The sequence below is a fragment of the Odontomachus brunneus genome, unplaced genomic scaffold, assembly GCF_010583005.1.
Source record: "Odontomachus brunneus isolate Ranch 3 - 2012 unplaced genomic scaffold, Obru_v1 Obru_scaffold_084, whole genome shotgun sequence".
Classification (NCBI taxonomy): domain Eukaryota; kingdom Metazoa; phylum Arthropoda; class Insecta; order Hymenoptera; family Formicidae; genus Odontomachus; species Odontomachus brunneus.
Genome location: NW_022639534.1, coordinates 362,022 through 380,881, shown reverse-complemented (window position 1 = coordinate 380,881; position 18,860 = coordinate 362,022). Strand labels below are relative to the sequence as shown.

Below are 18,860 nucleotides of genomic sequence, written 5' to 3'. Positions count from 1 at the left end.
AAGTCTTTATCCATAAAACATATATAATATTTTTAAAGTATATAGTATAACTTATGCAAAAACATTCCATTTACAAGTTTAAGGTTATCCTTAATTGTGCAATTAATGTAAGGTGTTCACGAGGGAGAATAAGAATAGGAGAGAATAGTAGAGAATGAGAGAGAATAAAGGAGCATGAAAACATTTAGCCGTATTAAAATTCGTTTAATAATTATATATATGAGACTATGTATATTATGTCTATGGTCTCTTTCTACATGTTGGCTTTACTTTTCTGGCCGTTTGCGGGATCCATGTATACTATGTCCATGATTGTATTCGAATGTGAATGCAGATTACAGGTTTGTGTGTGAGAAATAGGGAGAAACAGGAAAAGACAGGGAAGATAGAGAGAGGCAGGGAGAGACAGGGAGAGACTGGGAGAGACAATGCAGATTATAGGTTTGTGTGTAAGTTTTTGACGTAATTAAAGTAATGAAATATTAAGAAAGGAGATAGAAGGCGCGCGCTGCGTCCTAGTCTTTTCCAAATAGTAAAAAGGAGATGTCACATTTCGAAGTTGCTTGTTTATCGATGTTATCGCTGGCATTGTTGCCTCTTTTCCGAGATACCGATTGGCTGTGCGTTGCGGCCGGCTTCGTGTCGTGCCGGGCTGTCATCGTGGCGGAGTCGAGTGACAGTTCGTGCATATTACGAGAACAGGGTTATAACGAGAGAGAATGAGAATAGAAGAGAATAGTAAAGAATGAGAGAGAATAAAGGAGAATTAGAGAAAATAACAGAGAATGGGAGAGAATAAAGGAGCATGAGAACATTTAGCCGTATTAAAATTCGTTTAATAATTATCTAGATAGCCAAACCTGCGCGAACAGATTTCGAGCAGAGCTTGCTATCAACTTTTGATGGCAAATAGATAACAAATTTGATGCAGGATCTGTTATATCAAATCTTGCTGCCAAATTGCCGCTAGATATGCGGCAGAGCTTGTTGTCGAATAATTGCTGCAGATTTGCAGCAAAAACCGCGCAGAGCTTGTAGCAATTTGACGGCAGATTGGCAGCAAAAACCGCGCAGATCTTGCTGCGCTGCAAGCTTTGCACGGCTTTGTCTGTAAATTTGGCACCAATTGCCCGAGAGCAAGATTTGTTGCCAAAACCGTAGACTAATGTAGACACAGATGGCTATGGTTTTGCTGTGGGTTTTTGATCAAATTTGCTGCCAATCTGCGCGCAGTCTGCGCTCAATTTGCTTACTGGGTATGTATATGAGATTATAATAATAATTATGTATATGAGACTGTATATTACGTCTATGGTCTCTTTCTACATGTTGGCTTCACTTTTCTGGTCGTTTACGTGGTCCATGTATACTACATCCATGGTTGTACTCGAATGTGAATGCAGATTACAGGTTTGTGTGTGAGAGACAGGGAGAAACAGGGAGAGACAGGGAAAGACAGGAAGAGAGAGGAGAGGTACGGAGAGACAGGGAGAGACTGGGAGAGACAATGCAGATTATAGGTTTGTGTGTGAGAGACAGGGAGAAACAGGGAGAGACAGGGAAAGACAGGAAGAGAGAGGAGAGGTACGGAGAGACAGGGAGAGACTGGGAGAGACAATGCAGATTATAGGTTTGTGTGTGAGTTTTTCGCGATATAATTAAAGTGTAATGAAATATCAAGAAAGAAGATGGAAGGCGCGCGCGTAGCGCGCGCTGTGTGCTAGTCAAAATAGTAAAAAGGAGATGTCACATTCCGAAGTTGCTTAGTTATCGATATTATCGCTGGCATTGTTGTCTCTTTACCGCGATACCGATTGGTTGTGCGTTGCGGCCGGCTTCGTGTCGCGCCAGGCTGTCATCGTGGCGGAGTTGAGTGATAATTCGTGCGTATTACGAGAACGGGATTATAACGAGGGAGAATAAGAGAGAATAGTAGAGAATGAGAGAGAATAAAGGAGAATTAGAGAAAATAAGAGAGAATGGGAGAGAATAAAGGAGCATGAAAACATTTAGCTGTATTAAAATTTGTTTAATAATTATGTACATGAGACTATATATATTATGTCTATGGTCTCTTCCTACATGTTGGCTTCACTTTTCTGGCCATTTGCGGAATCTATGTATATTATGTCCATGGTTGCATTTGAATATGAATGCAGATTACAGGTTTGTGTGTGAGAAATAGGGAGAGACAGGGAGGAACGGGTTGAGACGGGGAGAGATGGGAAGAGGCAGAGAAAGACAGGAAGAGACAGGCAAAGACGGGGAAAGACAGGGAGAGATAAGAAGTGACAGGGAGAAACAGAAAGAGACAGGGAGAAACAGGAAGAGACGGGGAGAGATGGGGAGAGACAGGGGAAAACAGGGAAAGACAGGGAGAGACAGAGAAAGGCAGGGAAAGACGGGGATAGACGAGGTGAGACGGGGAGAGATGGGGAGAGACAGGGGAAAACAGGGAAAGACAGGGAGAGACAGAGAAAGGCAGGGAAAGACGGGGATAGACGAGGTGAGACGGGGAGAGATGGGGAGAGACAGGGGAAAACAGGGAAAGACAGGGAGAGACAGAGAAAGGCAGGGAAAGACGGGGATAGACGAGGTGAGACGGGGAGAGATGGGGAGAGACAGGGGAAAACAGGGAAAGACAGGGAGAGACAGAGAAAGGCAGGGAAAGACGGGGATAGACGAGGTGAGACGGGGAGAGATGGGGAGAGACAGGGGAAAACAGGGAAAGACAGGGAGAGACAGAGAAAGGCAGGGAAAGACGGGGATAGACGAGGTGAGACGGGGAGAGATGGGGAGAGACAGGGGAAAACAGGGAAAGACAGGGAGAGACAGAGAAAGGCAGGGAAAGACGGGGATAGACGAGGTGAGACGGGGAGAGATGGGGAGAGACAGGGGAAAACAGGGAAAGACAGGGAGAGACAGAGAAAGGCAGGGAAAGACGGGGATAGACGAGGTGAGACGGGGAGAGATGGGGAGAGACAGGGGAAAACAGGGAAAGACAGGGAGAGACAGAGAGAGGCAGAGAGAAACAGGGAGAAACAGGTGAGACAGGGAGAGACAGGGAGAGACAGAGAGAGACTGGGAGAGACAATGCAGATTATAGGTTTGTATGTGAGTAAGGTTTGTGCTTTTTGCTATATAATTAAAGTGCAATAAAGTACTAAGAAAGGAGATTGTAGGCGCGCGTGTAGCGCGCGCTATATACTAGTCCACTTTAAAAAAAGGCATGTAAGAGATTTAATTGTTGCCGCTTTTCCGCGATGCTGATTGGTTCTCTCGCTTAACTCACTTCATGTGGGCTGCGACTTGCTTCGTGTCGTTTACGCCTGTCAAATTATCAGACAAATAACTGTCATCGCGTTGTTAGCTCATGAAAAAAAGAACAGAAGAGATATAAATTATAAGAATAGAAGCATAGAGAATAGAAGGGTAGAGGAAAAAGAAAGGGCAGACAAAGAGAGAAGCATATTATTTAGGCAAAAATATGGGTAAGAATAAGGTAATTTAAAAGATCATTGTAATGATAAAGTTGCTAAATTACAGGCGCGCGCCTGTAATGTTCTAGTGATATAAAAGGCGGATATTTTTGTGATTTATGTATATCCGCGTTATTACATATCAGTGAGATAACTAATGAATACCTAATCAAAAATTTTGATATATGAGAAAGTTCTCCATATATCCTTGGTCCGCAACTCCATTACAATACATACAATCATTTCCCTTACTTCTTGGGCTTCACCCCCGCGACAATTCACTCCGTCCATATATTCTTACGTCCATAATATAAATAGAATTTAATTTTTCCAATTACATATATCTATTAATGAAAATATGTAAATATGTCAATATTATTATATATTATTATATATAAGTACTGTAAGTCATACAAAAGGGAATGGACCTGACTACACTATTGCAATGATCGTGAAGCATATAAAAAACTGGTTGCAACATGCAGATGATAAAATGCGATATCAGATGAAAAAGGTACAACCATAAAATAATACAAAATATAAATTATATATTAATAAAAACGGCAATGAAGTTGATATATCAATATATATCAACATCTTCACACCGTGATTTGAACCGTGATTATAAATTTAAACTTTAGTTTATAGATAAGTTTAATAGATAAGTTTAATAGATTAGTTTATAGATAAGTTTAATAGATAATATTCTCCTCTTTTTCTCATTCTTTATCTTGGTTGAAATATACTGTTTATTAATTTTAATATACAATGTAATTATCTTCATTTGATATAGGTATTCTTTTTTTCTACTTAAAAAAATATTTATTTTTACGTTTTTTTCTAAAGAGAAATATTGTGTTTATTAATAAAGCCTTATAAATACAATTTGCTTATACTTGATATGCTTTATAAATAGTTTCTTTCGTATATTAAAATTAAAAAACGGTTCTCTGTTTTGTGTAGAAAAGCATGCATAGCACCATTAATGACCTGATTATCTTTTTTTATGGAGACATAATTTACATCATTTTTGTTTATAAAGTAAAATACATAAATACCATATTTTATATTCTCTGTAGGATATATCATGGACAAATAGGTATATGTTTTCTACCATGGCTTCGACCGATGATGCTGGGACTGTCCTCTTTCGAGAATAGAGTCCGCATTAGTCGACGTCGGCGATCGAGATATGAATCGTCGTCGAAAGAGATATTAATCTATAACCATATTGAAACTTTTTCCCATTTTCCTATGATATCCTCTACAAAGAATATAAATTTAATATACTGGACTTGTCCTCGAAAGAGTTTATATGTCGAGTTTATATATGGATGTTATGGATTTTTAACTACTTAATAATTAATATTTTACAAATAAGTAAAGAAGCTCTAAATAATATCGAAACTGGATCTTGATGTCTATCTTGATAATATTTCTATATATATTTTACATACATCTTTCAGTTATATTAACTGCGTGCCGATTACTATCGCACTTGAAACGCAATCACCTTGATCTTTTTTTATTTATTCGTAGCAATTTAATTTTATCTATTATTATCAATATTTCCTGATAAAAATTGCTGCATTAAGTTTAATATCTCGTTTCAAGTTATTACTAATTGGACTTGTTCTATGCTATGCTAAACACAAATGTATGAATAGATTTAATTAATTTATCATAATTTTAAAAAATAATGTAATAATTAATAGCTTATTTCTAAAATTGTTATTCTTTCGATCTTATTTTATACTGATTCTTAATTCTATTTTTTTGTAAGATTATCGATTAGTACCTTATCATAAACATTAATATAGGCAAGTTGGATTATTATGGTAGCTTTTAGGATTTATATTCAATGTCATAAACGACTGTGTAATTTTTAGTATAACTTCTAATATGTCTTAACGTTTTCGTTATTATCACAAAAATGAAAAAATTATTCAGTTTGTGTCAGTTTTTTAATACATATAAGTATGAAATGTGATATAATATATAAGAATATATATAACTGTATATATAACTGAATATATATAACATATATAATTGTTATATGATATAATATATGTATAATTATAAAATGTGATATAAGAATATATATATATATATATATATATATATATATATATATATATATATGTTTTAGTTGACACAATTTATATGTTTTAGTAACACAATTATTAATAAAGTTGATATTATTATGTTGATAATAATTATTTGTTATTTATTATTCATTTCTTCAATATTGATATATTTCTTAAAATATTTTCAAGACATCTAAAAGATATATTTAAGATATCTTTTGAAAATACATAAAAGACATCTTTTAGATATCTTTAAGTGCTATAGAACGTGCCTTTTAAATTTCTGCATTTCTTTAAATGTTATATAAGATGTCTTTTTAGAATTCTGTATATCTTCAAGATATCTTTAAGATATCTTTTAGATTTCTGTAAGATATCTTCAAGATATTTTTAAGATATCTTTTAGATTTCTGTAAGATATCTTCAAGACATCTTTAAGATATCTTTTAGATTTCTATAAGATATTTTCAAGACATCTCAAGATATCTAAAAAATATCTTAAATGTTGTGTAAGACATCTTTTAGATTTGTAAAAGATATCTTTTCGTAAAAAATATAAGATATCTCAAGACATGGCAAGATATCTTTTAGAAATCTAAAAGACATCTTTTTGTCTATTTGGATTCATATAATCGCTTTGAGTAAATTTTTACCTTTTTTAGTGTCAGTGAGGTTTTGCTCCAAGAAATTTCTCGCGCATCACGTCAAATTATTCTCATTCTCTGATTTTAATTTAACCCTGACAATAACACTAAAAACTGTGTATTAATAGTTACTTGAGACTTATCTCGAGTGAGACAGTTGGATTTTTTAAAATTAGATACGAATTTCTCTGTTGAATCATAATTACATAAGAATAATGTTAAATGTATCATATGACTCAACTAAAAACATCAGAACTAATTTTAAAGTTCGATCTGAGAACTTCACGTGAAATAAATCTCAAGTAACGACTATTAATATGGACCTTAGGTCTGTATTAATATTCGTTGAAATTATCTCACGTGATGCTTAGATTTTCACTCAAAATTAGATCCAACTTTTTCAGTTGAATTATATGACATTATGACCAATATTCAGAACGCGCTTATAACAATGTTAGCGCGCTATTAACCAATTAAAAATGGTTTGTAAGTCTTCTGATTGATTAACAATGCGCTAACATAGTTATAAGCGCGTTCTGAATATGAGTCTGTATCTGCAATCGCGATTCAACTGAAAAATTCTTATTTAAATTCAAATCTCACTTGAATCTTATTTGAATCTCATTTGAATCTCTTTGATTTCACTTCAATATCTCACTTGAAAGAAGTTTCAAGTAATGACTATTAATACGGGCCTCATATTAATACTCGCATTGTTACTTGAAATTTTTTCATGCAAGATATCCAGCTTTTTATTCAAAATTAGATTCAAGTTTTTCAATTTAATTTTGATATATGTGAGATTTATGATCGCGCATTAATTCGACTGAAAAACTCTCATCTAACTCTGCATTTAAATCTGCACATCTCACTTTAGACAAATTTCGAGTAATAACTATTGATACCAACCAAAATTACAAGTTATTAATTATTTTTTAATTAATTATTGTGTTAAATTGACGATTAATATATGCCAATTCAATTGGAAACCATTTAATTGACATTTGTTTTTAATAAATTCAATCAAAGGCCGATCAATTAATCAATTAATCAAATTGATTAAATTATTATTAATCAATAATTAATCAAATTGATTATTAATCAATTAATCAATTAATCAAATTGATTATTAATCAATTAATCAATTAATCAAATTGATTTCAACAAATAAATTCAGTCAAGTTGTCAATTAATTGAATTGAAACATATTTGTTCAAACCAATTATTAAATAGAGAAAAGTTTAACTGATATTTTTACAATATTGATACGGATCTAAGTTCCCTGGACGAACTGGTGTAAATTTCATATGAATTAGTTTCAAGAACATCTTACAAATTATACATGAAAACCACGCTATATAAAACTAAAATACGAAAAAGAGCAATAATTACAACTTTCGTAAAATGATTTAATAAATCTTAAAATAATATTTTTACAATATAAACCCACCTAATACATAAAATGAGCGTGTTACTATCGGTATTAATAATTACTCCGCGACTCAAAATGTTTCATCAAATATGCACGCAATTTTATTGTTGCCAATAAAGCAATATCAATTTAATTAGACACATTTTATCGCGACCATTTGCTCGCGTATCGAACATGAAAGAATTGTGTATTGGGTAAACTTCTTCGGTATTTCTCTTCCCATCTTAATACAACAAGTTTCGCAAAACTTTAACGGTCGGAGTTTGCCAAGTTCATTCTATATGCACCTGTCTTTTACATTTTCCATCCCCATCTTCGCGCGCATGAAGCATTCCAACGAGTTTTATATTGCTTTCATATTACTTCACCGCACGATCAACCGTGTAGTTTTTGTCGTCTACAAGACGAAAGTTTATTATTGCGATTTTTGAACGTGCACGAATGCATCATCATCATCGTTTCGCTCTTCTCTTACAATGTACAAACAACGTTGACTTTACTTAAGGGGATTAGAACGGTTTCATTTTCCGAAAATTAAGTGAAATTTGAATAACGATTGTGGATGAACGAATAAACAATGAACATATACAAGGTTTGTTTTTTTTTTAGTTTTTATACATACTTTTAGGCGTACAATAAGCGGTAGAAGTTAAAAAAAATATTAATAATTGAATGAGATATTGTTAAATTAAAAAACGTTGTTTTTGAGGTTTTGCCACGATTTCGGGAAAACAAATTGGAATTTTTTAATGCGCCAGGCATCATTTTGTAAATGAGATTTTCCTCTATAGATTAAACCAAAATGGAACTAAAAATCTAAAAAAAATAAGAGAGAAATAAGAGAGAAATAGCGGACAAAAAATAAAAAATGTCTAAAAATTCCAATTATTTATTGTTGAAACGGTATTAAAAAATTAATTTTCATATGCACACTTCGGTTCAATCTATTCAGTACGTCTTTATCTTTAATTAAAAAAAAAGACCAAGTCTTCAACCGTTCTTGGGTTATCGTGGCAAAAGGAGCAGGAAATGCTGTTTTCAAAAATAAACGACCGACTATTTCTATTACTGATCGACCGACCGTTCTCGTCTCCTTTGTTACTACTCTTATATTTGTTAGCAGTGATCTTTGACACGCCTATAGCCTTTGTTTTCGATATTATTATTTCTAAGTTTTCGAACAGTTATTACTGTTTATCAGTTTATTTTAAATAAACAATATCTACATTTCTTACACTACATGATCGCCGGCCGTGCGCCGCCTCACATTTTTCCCTTTTCTGAACTTCATTTTGCGAATATCGAAGTTCTTTTTGCGCCAAAGTGTTCTTAAAGAATTGTATTAAATAATTATGTAAAAATCTAAAAAATTAATATTTTTAAGATTTCAAAGCGTTCTAGTCTCCTTAAAGATAATTCCATAAAACAGAACGCGCTCCGCGTTGGTTGCGATGATACGCAAAATGTCTCACGAACTTTAGGGACGCTTTTAGCAGAATTAAAGAGGAACATTTCGGAAACATTCATGTTAACAAATCTATCGATCGACACATGAGAGAAAAGTCAAAAGGAAAAGGAAACGCTGAAGCGACACACGCGTTGCGTGACGCAATATTGGTTATGGGATATAAATGAGTTTTCATTTGGCTAAATGGGATAGATGAATCATTGAAGTTGTATACGTTGTACACTTGAACGCATGGATGCTATACTATTTGCTTCACTAAATCGGTACTTACTAAAAATTTCTAAACAGCCGCATCGGTTTCTAAACCTATGCGTTCCTCATAATTGTTGATTAATCTAGCAAGCGGGAATATGTCCACAGCCAATGTGACATTTTGACAACTTGATATATATATAAAAAGGAGATATCTGCTTCCATGTGATGCATAATCAGTAGAGGAAGAGTAAAAATTTTAAAAGAAAGATAATAATAGATTATACAATTAATTTTGTAAAGGTAAATAATTGCAATTAGTTATATAAATTGATTTTAATCCGTAGTGAAATTGTCTGCCTCTCCATATGTAGTTGCATGTAAGGGGATAACTCTAATTGATGTTTAACAACGAATTAAAATCAGTTTTGATTCTAATTGTAATTATGTATTTTTACAAAATTAATTGTATAATTTCTTATTTACCTCTTTTTCTCTCTTTCTTAAAACTTTTATCCTTCCTCTACTGATTACGTGTCACATAGGAGCAGATAACATCTTTTTACAAACGTATATAAGGTGTCCCAGATCATCATTCTCAAACTTCGAATGTGTAGAATGGATTGAAGTGAACATAAATATCTCATACTGTTTTGCGATAATTGTAATAAATCTCGAGCTATTAATTTAAAAAAATTGATGAATGATCACGCGCGATATGGTAGATGAGATGTAGTAACAATGTGTGCTATTGTGTGCTTGTATACATTAGATCAAATTGAACAAAAGAACCCCTTATCATTTTACAAATAACTGCATTTTTAATCATTCATGAAAGAAAATTGTGACATGATTGTGCGCGATAATATACAAATCTTCTTTAATTAAAAAACGAAAGAATTAAAATGGCTCTAAAATTTATTAATCAAATAGAAATAAAACAAGGAAGAGCGTTTAAGATCCTAGGCATAGATTAAAGTGCAATCAAAAGGTTACATTAGCATAAATATAACCTTTTCACTGCACTATTTAATCTGTGCCTAAGCTCTTAAACGCCCTTCCTTATTTTATTTACATTTTCTTCTTTAATTAATATCTAAAAATATATCAATCATTATTTCTATCATTCATCTATCATTTTAAATCTATCATCTATCATTCGTCATTTGCAAAATAATACAGCACTATTTTATTTAGTTTGACCTAATGTATAATGTATTTACAATGGTAGACGACGTCACTACAGCTCATCTACCATATCGCGCGTGATTATTCATCAAATTTCTTTAATTCATATCTCGAGATTTGTTACGAATAACAGTTACGCAAAACAGTTTGGAAATTTTTAGTGAGTATCGATCTATATGATCATATCATATAGATCAATACTCACTAAAAACTTTCTTTATTTAATTTTAGAAAATTACTTAATTTAAACAAATATCTTCACAGTACTATCCAAACAAATGTTTTTTGAAATTTAGTAAATTTTTTTCTCAGTACATTCACGCGTTCGAGTGTATCCATAAAGAAACCTTGTTTTGATGCAAGTTCCAACGCTATTCCGTTTGTGCTTATCCAGTGTTCGCGTTTCAATTTTCAGAAACCTCGCAAAGACGTCGCGCGAGATAACGTATATAACAACATAGACACGCACACATTCATGCGTTTCACGCGAGACTTTTCCTAAAAATACAATATCACGGCGTTTCTACTTTCGCGGTGTGTAACGCATTATTATACTCCACCCCGACGCGAACGGAAAGGAGCATGATTTCTTAACGTGCGTGTATGTACATCGTAAATGCAAATTGGAATGTAACATGAAACGTAATACGAGTGCGCCGCGTTATGTATGCAAATGCAGTACACATGGAATGCGTAATAGGTGTGCGCTTATAAAGCAATTTTACCATTTATTATCATTGCGAAAGAGATGTTATCATTAGGAAAGATAAACAGAGAAAGATATACACAGAAAAAATACATATTGAATTCAAATAAATGTTACTTTGTTTCAGGTACTTTATAAGTTTATATATCTGCAAATCTATCACGTTTTCATCATAAACGCCAAATTTATTCTAATACATTCTGAATCCTAGTAAGTTTAACATTTCAATCAAGAATATTGAATTAAAACAAAAATTAGGTTTGCTTATTGCATAGAGTCGAGGTAACTTTTTGAGAATAAAATTTTAAAATATATTCTTGTAAAGAGAATAAATTATTTATTTTTCTTTTTCTCCTTTTATTATTTTTTTCTTTTTTTCTTTATCTTTATTCTATTTTTAAATGATAATAAGCTTTTCTAAAATTTGTCATGAGTATATTTTAAAAGTTATCAACAAGATATTCTTTGTTGAAAATAACCATTATTTAAAAGAAGGAAAGTAAATTGAATATGATCGCTTTTTATAACAACAGAATGATATTTTTCTCGGTATAGTTACTGTTACGACTGCAACGGACTATCCGACTCGAAATTTCTACATTAACTTGTGTAAATTAGGTCGAGTTTAAAAAACTAATCGAGAATTTCGAGATGTATTGTAAATTTTTTTGAGTAAAATTTTACTTGAAAGGCAAAGTGACAATCGAATCATTCGAATTACGGTGATTTTTTATAATTTCGATTCACCAAGTGAACATTTTTATTCAAAATTAAAGAATGAGGTTAACTTTCTTCTAATTTTGATTAGATTCTAATCAATGATTAACTGACAGAATTGCTAACAATAATTTTTATCTATGTAATTTGTTGTTTGATAATAATAAAAAACATTATTCTGTTAGTTGACTAGAGAAAGTAGTTGATTAATAGCAATATTAAATAGAGATCATTAAAAGAAAACACGAGAATTTCTTCCTCATGTTAACAAAAGATTGTCTTTTATTTTCCATGTTAACAATTCTGCTGAGTGAGTTAATTTTCAATTAGCTTAATCAGAATTTAAATTAAGTCATTCTCCAAATCTGATTTCGCCACCATTAAAACACATTTACTATAATCGATCAAAACAATCACATGTATGAAATCAGAATCCACTCCAAACTTCAATAAAATCCATTATTACAATTCTGAGTGGCAATATTTCCACTGTCACTTCAAATGAACTTTTACTTGTTTTGAACGAAATTTCTTTCCAAAAAACACACACACACTTCAGAGAAAAATAACATTATATACATTACTGTTCTACCTCAATGCTACAAATAGTTGTTTACTGCCATTTTCCCCATATACTCGACATGTACATGTCGTCTCAAATATTTAATTATTTGTATTACAGTTGATACTCGAAGAAATTATTCAGAAATTATTTAATATTTGACAAATAAACTGTTGTAGCACATCACAAAAATAATAGCCTGTATAGTCATATATATAAAGTTTGCGACATTTTTCTCATACAAGTTTATACAATACAATAATATTTACATTTCTGCTTATAAATTATTTTTAATCTCGTATTTAAATTTAATCTCGTATTTAAAAATTTAATAGCCTCCAAAACCTCTCAATGTTAGTTTGTACACAGAGATTCGCAGTTTCATTAAATTTGCATGTCCATATTACTCGTATGTAAACGACTACTCACGAAAGGATATCACATAGCTTTTTTCATATGAAATCCTTTCAATTTTAGAATAGTTTTTAGTAGTGCAGGCGTAAACTGTTAATACAGTTTACTTTGATGAAAAATATAATACAAATAATATTAATTTTTTTAATAATACACTTCACAATTTCTAAAATATAAATAACACATATGAAACGGAAAGATACTAAATTAAAACAAAATATCGGCAAGTTAGAGTTTAAAGAAGAAATTTTTAAAAATTCTAAAATAATTATTACCATGAAATTTATTCTCATCATGCATAGTGTGTTATATTTTGATTAGTCTTCTTCGATTAGTCCTTTAAATTCGTAGAAACTTGTAGGACGGAGAACCAAAATTTCTACTCGAATAGCGCATCGCAACGTGTGCTTTATTGTATTTATTTAATATTAATTTAATTCGGGCGGGGAGAACCACTTTACGCGTCTTTCACCGCTTCTTGCATTCTGAGTTGAAAGGATGATAGGTAAAATAGGTCGATTTTGGCCTAAAAAGTATAACGTAAATTGTATATATAATCTCATGTGTTTGGGTCACTGAATACGATGAATTTTTATCCGTTTAAATTCGTCAGAAAGTCAAAATTCGTCTTAAAGGAATCAAGTCACTTTTTATAGTATATACTAAGTTAGTTGCAATTTCATTCTAATTATGTAATTTGCTTGTATTACAGTTTCATGTTTTTATTCACTGCAAATTAAAAAAAACACTTCAAAATGAAAACACTGGTTGCTTGTATATGAAACAATAAGTGTTAATGTAAATATATTAGTTTTAAGTGTATATTAATTCTTTTTCTACTTATAGCATTAAGAATATCAAAATAGGTGTTAAAGGGAAATAGGGAGAAATAAAGGGAAGAGATCAAAAAGGAGGTTACGACTCGAGACATCACTTTGAATAACGTTATTCAATTAATAATTATTTTCTGACTATCGCACGTTGAAAAAGATTTATCTTCACCTGTCAGATAAATCTGTTTCGAAAATAATTGGCCGAGTATCATTTAAACGGTGATCTCAGCCGATCGTTATATGCAGTAATATTATTATTATACGATTCAAATAATCATCAGTATTATCATACGTCGTTCAAATGATTGTTTCATATTATTATTGCATGTGTAATATCGGATAATGGAGTTTCCGCTTGGATTATTTCTAACTTCTGAATAAATATAATTATGTGCGATAAAATAATAAAATGTCAAATGATATAACGACGGATACAATCTATAATTTATTATTAGCAGAGTTGTAAAAATATCAATCAAATTTTTCTCAATTTAATAATTGATTTAAATCAATACGTTTTAATACAACTAATTGACAAATGATTCGAGCAAAGTCAATTGTAAAATGTTTAATTGATAACTGACTTAAACGAATTTAATTAAAAGTTGTTCCGCTGTGACGTTTGATATGAGCGAAGAGAATCAAAGATCACTCAATTAACAATTAAATTGAAAAAGTTTAAATGAAGACCATTTGACGATTGGACTTAGCAGATTTAATTAAGTCTGGCGCCCTAAATCGGTATGAATAAAATTTATTCATACCAATTTTTCAAACGTTACTTAAATGTGTCTTAAAAAAATGTGTTTTATTTTTTTTATTATAACTATTTTCAACTTTATACTTTAAGTCACATTAATAGATTCATATTCTTCGATACTTTTTACACCAATTTAAAAAAACATTGGATTTTGATCATTTTTGAGGAAGTTATGAGCAAATGAAAATACGTTGAGTATAGTTTATTCATGTTTAAAGTTTGCGTAATTTTTTATGCTTAGGGTTTTAGTGCTAAAAGATATTTAAATGATGATTGATATGAGCATGTTCAATCGATTCAATTGAAGAGCGTTTGATTATTCATGGTTACAATTGGTTTAGCAGATAATATTCATACCCGAAGCATCATGATATCGTCGAATATATCGATGATTGAGAAGTGCTAAGCAGAACCTTCATGGGGTGGCGGGAGGGGGGGAGGTATTGTCATATCAATTGTCACTGAACAATTATCGATTAAATCGACTGCTCATCAATATTCAATTACATAATCTTTAATTAAATTTACTAAGCTCAATTTTTAATTGAATGATTTTTAATTTCCTTTATTTATGTCAATCTTCAGTTGAATGGTCTTTAATTGAACTTGTTGAAATAAATTGTCAATAAAATGGTCTCCAATTGAAAAAGTTATTAATTATTTGTAACTTTGATTGTTTGTTTGAAGAACGCGTTGGTGCTGAACATTGGTGTGAATAAATTCTGTGACAAATCTCTACCGAGTGATAAATACCGAGTGCTTCAAGAACAACAGAGTTCTGTGAACTAAAGAAACTTCCACGATCCGTCGGTGTGCATTTATTTTCAATAAGAATTAAGATAATAACGAGGAGAGGAATGTGATATTATTCTTGCTATTATAAAACGCGTTGCAAGAAACTTAAGTAATTAAGCTACCCTTTTTGACGTGGTAACTTAATTCAGCTTACCTCTGCCTCTTGGTAAGATTGGCGAAAAGAAGGGTATAATCCAAACCGAGCCAACTAACGGCGAATTATTTGTTCGGAAGCAGGGAACCAAAACTCATTAAAACTTAGCAAATGACGTCATTCTAATTTCTTACGCTAGTTGTAGTACAATTTAAAGCCCAAGTTCTTCGAGCATCTTGAAAATATCTATCGGAAAACTTTCTTTTTGCCCTCTAATTTATTTTCAATCTGATATTGATTCTCTAATTAATTTGAAGATCCCACATGTAATACGATTGTATCTATAAACATTCTTATATTTTATATTTTATATCATATATCTTCCTTTTTTATTACCTCTACATTAAGATGAGAAATTTATAATAGCAAATATTTATTTTCAATGGGTCTAATAACATATTTACTTTAAAATTAAAAATTTTCCAACATAAAATATATACGGAAAAATTATTGTACTAATAATTACAACACTTTTATAATCTTAAACTATACAGAATTATGACCAAAATTATGATATGTTTGTTTAAAAAATGTTATACATTTTTTAGTATAAAATTATTGTAATTATTTGAATGCTTCTTATACCGCTAAATTTACTATAGTATATTTCTATAGTAATTTCACAGTATACTGCAATTTCACAGTATAATCCAGCTTTACCAGAAACATTATAAAAAATATAATTTTAACATGATTTTTACTACAATATTTTCTCCGTATATATTGGTATATCTCTCGTTTTATGATCTCTATAGTATTAGTGTAGAGAAGAAATATCTAAAAAATAAAAAATATTTATTTGGTGAATATCAATAATAGTTTTGCTTTAAAATGAAAAATTTTTCTCAATATATAAAATGTATAAAAATATGTATATTGGTATATCTTTCTTTTTTATTACATCTCTATATCAAGAGGAGAAATATCTAAGAAAAAAAATATTTATCCGGTGGACAATAATAATATATTTATTTGTATTAATATACATACTAGGGTGAGAAAAAATTTTATTTCAAATAAGAAAGTATACATTTTCTTTAAAAGACTACAGTTTTTCATGGAAAAGATGATTGTTTATTCTATTTAAATAAAAGAATTTCGACTTAAGTAAACATCTTATTAATACTCGCCGAATATTTTTTATCTCTTATTCTTTCTCTCACTGTGCGTTAGTATAATGCAGCTTGGAAGGAAAATAGCGTAGAGTGTAATAATACGAGGGGAAAACACTCATGTGAGAAACGTCATAAAAATGGATGGATTCCTATTACAATAGAATGACGAAATCACGAAACTTTTATCGGAAGCCCGCTTATGCGGCGCCCCACACATTGAGAAGAATATCTGAAATTCAATTTAAAGGTGATCTCTCGCTTCTTCGCGAGAAGGGAGACTTGATAAATCTTATTTACATCCGTGCGCACATTAAATTTACATATACGTGACTCATGTTTCGGCACTTCTTATGACATATACGTGCGTAGGAAGGAATCTATTGTAATCGCGCGTTTACGAGCGTCAAATAAAGGAAGTTTAGTCAGAGATACTGGAATTACGAATTCTAATTAATTGAACTGCTTTATTGTATCAAACACGACGGAGTTAATAATAGACCGAGTCTATCTCGCTTTTCTCCAAACAATTTGTGAAGTTATTCTCTCTTCGGCTCGTGCATGCTTATAAAATTTTGCAAACTTGACGACAGGTCGCGGAAGCGACCCGTCAGCGCTCACATACTCGATCATTATTACTGTCGAACTTACTGGAGAAGGAGCACTCAAGGCATATCGCGACATGTCTGCCTTTGTTTGGCAGCTCTTACTAGGCGGAGCCTCAACCGTAAGTTGAAGCAAACAAGCTTTCATCTATTTAACCGGAATAACAGCTGCCAATAAGTACGTTGCTTGCAATGTAGACGGACATATTTGCTCTAAAGGACGAAGGAATTTTAGTCGCCGGAAAATTCGCGCCTGACGTATTTTTTCTGAAAACTGCTATCTCGTTACGGACCCTTTTTCACATAACGGAATTTTGTAGGAAAAAATTTCTTTCCTTGACCCGTCAAAATGTACGTTGAAAATGTCGTGCACATAAAACGCATTTTGCTCGAGCATCTGGCAGAAAAATTCAAGCTAAAGTACACGTGGCCTGCAATATTCGCTAAGCGAGAAAACACAAAAAACACGGCACAAGTATTCCTATATTTATATTGTTACGAGTCACCATATTGCACAAGCACATCTGACTCTCTATCGCCGAAAATACAATTAGCTATCGGTTAAATTATTCCAATGGAAAGTATAGCGAAAAAGTCGAGGTAATTAAACGGTTAATGTTCTTGGGGAAGGGCTTTCCTTTCTCGGTTACGGGAAGAAGTAACTACAGGTCCGCAATATGACGGCAATTTCTATAACAGCAATTTTATTTTCATCGAGTGCCTGTTACGCTAAGAAAATTCTTGGCTAGAATACCGTTGCTGTCGATGGAAGAGAAAAAGGTAAAAGACAAAGTGAGAACGACGGCCGGGAGCACACTAAGGAATAAAGTAGCTCGCCCTTAATTTCCACTGACTAGTCAAGATTTACCGCACTTATTTCCACGATATCCCCGATATTCCTGCATCGAATCGATCTCCCACAATTGCCATAATTAACATTAATAATTTACAAAAAAAGGAATGTGAAAAATTGCATTTTTCTTTCATCTCTCAATTTTATGTCTTTGCAATTTCGTTATTACACATTCGAATTGTGTGGATATTATTACGTATGTCTCGCAATACGAGGGCAATAGGATGAAAAGTTCCGAGCCTCATATGTAGATAACTCTATTATGTTCAATATTTTAATAGTGTTGCATAATTTCATATGCTTATATTCGAAGGTTCAAGTCAATAAATTGTTCAGTATTGGTTTAATAGCTCACAAAAATAAATACCTTAAGCATTGTTTGTAAAAATGGAAAAAGTAAAAATTCGTGCCGTGATTAAGCTAAAATCAATTAATTAAAGTTCGAATTGCTTGCCCACCCACCATACTTGTCAGATTTAGCTCCAAACGACTTCTATCTCCTTCCTAACCTCAAAAAATAACTCGATAGAAAGAGATTTGTGAACGACAATGAAGTCAGCGACGCTGTAAATGGCTATTTTGAGGACCTTGATAAATCGACCTATCAATCTGGTGTAACCGCTTTAGAACATCGTTGGTAAAAGTGTATCACGCTAAATGGAGATTATGTTAAGAAATAAATGAAAATCAATCCAAAAAAATTTTGTTTTCTTATTCAGGTCCGGAACTTTTCATCTTACTCTTATTTTATTCGAAATACCTTTTATTCTAATATTTTTTTAAGAAGGAAAGAATTACAAATTACAGAGAAAAAGAGGGAAATTCTAATATGTACATATATATATATATATATATATAT

The 18,860-nt window shown here is 31.8% G+C and overlaps 1 protein-coding gene across 1 annotated transcript in view; it reads right to left on the bottom strand.

Moving 5' to 3' along the window:
- The window catches only part of LOC116847865 (corticotropin-releasing factor-binding protein), a 35,648-nt gene that overhangs the window by 15,517 nt on the left and 1,271 nt on the right, over nt 1-18,860 (bottom strand). The gene's annotated exons all lie outside the window — the stretch shown is intronic.